This window comes from Chionomys nivalis, chromosome 4, assembly GCF_950005125.1.
Source record: "Chionomys nivalis chromosome 4, mChiNiv1.1, whole genome shotgun sequence".
Taxonomy (NCBI): Eukaryota; Metazoa; Chordata; class Mammalia; order Rodentia; family Cricetidae; genus Chionomys; species Chionomys nivalis.
Window position 1 is genome coordinate 34,771,592 of NC_080089.1, and position 2,876 is coordinate 34,774,467.

Sequence of the window (2,876 nt, forward strand, 5' to 3'; positions counted from 1 at the left end):
TGCTCTGGCCTTTAACACCGGATTAAACACCACCACGGCTCCACCTCAGTGATCCCTGTATCACTATACAATCGTGGGCTCAGCCTCCATGGCCTCTGCCTTACCATGATCACCTTTCTAGTTACCCCGTAGTGCATGTTCTCAGTAGCTGGCATTCCCAGCTGACTTGTGGGTGGGAGGCTACTGGTGCTTATTTGGTGAACTGGATGTCCCAGGAAGCCATCCCTTTCCACAGAGAAGACAAAAGCAGATCCTGGGGAAGTCCCAATGCCAGTGGGACTTGTTGAGAATGCCACTCCAGTGCTGAGTAGAAGACTTAACTATCATCACTCGGGAATCTGCCGCTTGCAGTCCATGGCTGCTGAGAGAGGAACTCTGCTTTGGCCATACGGCTGCTAGTAGGTGTGGATAGCCCACACCCACACACACACAAGTAGCACTCATTGGAGTCGGGAAAATATAGTAAACAATGAGAAGAGGAGGACACGAAGTTCAGAGGGTGTGGAGCACCAGCGGCAATGCGAGGGGGGTCATGGTGAATGTATATGATTAGAATACATTGCACGGATGTGTGACGTTTTCACAGAATAAATAAAAACACTTTAAAGACCTTATTTAGCTTTTATTTGTGTGGATGTGCGTGCATGTGCGCTTGTGTGAGGTGTGCAGGCGTGAGAATGGTTGTAAGCTGCCTCAGGTGAGGGCTGGGAACCAAACCTGGGTCCTCTGCAGGAGTGAGAAGTACAATAAGCCATCTGTTCAGCCTTGGGGAAAAAATCCTATGTAGAGAAAAACATGCATCTTCCATATTGATGAATCACCTTCCCTTTCCCTGATCCCAACCCCAAAGAGACACAGGTAGAGAAATGATGCAAAGGCCGGAAGGGAGGTTTTTAATTCCAGGCGCTGTAAAGTTTGTCCTTTAAAAGTTGTTTTGGGAAAGCGACATTTCTCCCAGGATTTCTACTGCTTGGACCAGTTGTGTATCATCTCAAGCCCCCTTATTTATGCAGTGTTCCAAAGGTCTTACTCTGGTACTCTCTTCAGAATGAATGGTTCTTGGAAGAGGGCTGTGTCATTCTGCAGGCCCATGACTCCCTCTGGTAGCAAACCTGGGTCTGAAGTGCCAGATTGTCCCACCACCCTGGAGGAAAGTCGCAGTCTTAGTCACAGCTGGGACTGGAGGGAAATGAGGGGCTGTGTGGGGACAGGGAGCAGGCGTGGGTTCCAGCTAAGAACATGAGCAAGTGTGTCTGAGCGTGTGTGAGTGAGCGTTCAGGGGCAGTGTTTATTTATTCTGGGAGAGGTTGCTAAGTTGGAGGTGTTTGCCAACAGAGTGCAGTCTGAGTGCCTTTTGCTTACCCAGAGGAGTGCAGAGAGGAAGAGATGAGCGTAAGCCATGGTTGTCTTGGGGACAGCATGCATGACAGTTGCTGGGGGCCACTCTTGGTTTGATCATGAGCTTCTGGATGGAGTCTCTGGCTCACCCTCCTCACTTACCAACTGCTCTGCTCCTGGGATTCCTGTCACAGAGGGTGGAACTGCTTAGTCTCCGCAGGTGGCTTCCCTGTCTTCCCTTCTTGGGGACTGTCTGGCTGCTAAATTTCTCTGGTTTCCACTCACCCAGTGCCTGGCAGTCAGCAAGTTCCTCGGCCTCACTGGGCTTTCCATTCCCTAACTACAGACTAAAGTTGTTTTAATGTTTCCCTGGCTACACAGTGTCAAGACAGCTCCGAGAGCATGTGCTGTAGGTCCATGACAGAGCCTTGCCTACCATTCCTCAGAGTCCAGGCTTAACCTTCAGTCCTAGAGGAAAGAAACAAAGAAACAAAGAAAGAAAAAGAGTGAAGCTAGATATCAGCTTCTCTGCACCCCACAGGACCTGCCAGTGCAGATCCTGCTTTCATCCCTGTCCCCTTCCACACTGGGCCCCAAAGCACTTCCACCCCTTGGCTCGGGCTCAGCCTTTCTAATTGGTGATCTGGTTTTGCTTTTTTAAGACTTAACCCACCCCACGATCTCTGTAATTTGTCATTCAAGTTATAGATCGGCAGTATATTTCCTATTGCCAGGAGAGAGGAACAGAAGGAGGAAAAGAAGGAGAGAGAGAGAAAGAGAGAGAGAGAGAGAGAGAGAGAGAGAGAGAGAGAGAGAGAGAGAGAACAACCAGTAAGAGGCTCTCTTTCTCTTGTCTACAACCAGCTTCAGGCCAGGGACTGGAGCAGGCTGAGTTTCAAAGTCAGTCCCTCTCAGCTGGGTGGGCCAGGGACTCCCCCAAAGGTCTCTACCTCCCTCCCCCTTTCCTAAGGCCCCAGCCACACGCCTGCAAGTCTCTGAGGGAGCACTGGCTCCCAGACACAGGCTGGCTGGCAGCCAAGGGTGGTGTTCTGGCTCCAGGATCAGCCAGATGGGGGGCAGGAGGGCTCTGTTAATCCCCCAGGAGAAAGCTCCTTGGCACACAGAAAAAAAAATGAAGGCTGCCAGCACTGTGCCCCTACCCTGGAGTCGTGGAACACCATACCCCACAGTCTTCCGGGCAGGCTTTTTGCCTCTGCACTCTGCCTTACTCTTTGGGGAGCATGGGCTAGGGGCCCAGCTGGGCACATGGAGGTAGAGAAGGGAGACTGAGTCCCACTTCTTAGGCTAAGTCTCTTATGTTATCCTTTGTCTTTTTTTATTCCTTTTAGAACCAGGGCATTATGAAGCCGGGGCAGGGGTGGGGGTCGATGGGCATTTTGACCCCTACAGGCTCCAGACTTCTCTAGCTTTGATTAGCCTGTGGAGAAAGGGCTGGGGTCACCGGGCTCCAGGCTACCAGTTCCATCTCCTCTCACCCCATCATGCCATCACCTACCTGCTCAAGGCACACACATGTG

At 51.3% G+C, this 2,876-nt stretch overlaps 1 long non-coding RNA gene across 1 annotated transcript; it reads right to left on the reverse strand.

Moving 5' to 3' along the window:
- Positions 1–972: 972 nt before the first annotated feature.
- Positions 973–1,802, reverse strand: LOC130872401 (uncharacterized). The gene is made up of 3 exons (XR_009056962.1): positions 1,624–1,802; positions 1,363–1,523; positions 973–1,144 (listed from the first exon to the last, which is right to left on the reverse strand). It is a non-coding gene; the product is annotated as an uncharacterized LOC130872401 (long non-coding RNA).
- Positions 1,803–2,876: the final 1,074 nt, after the last annotated feature.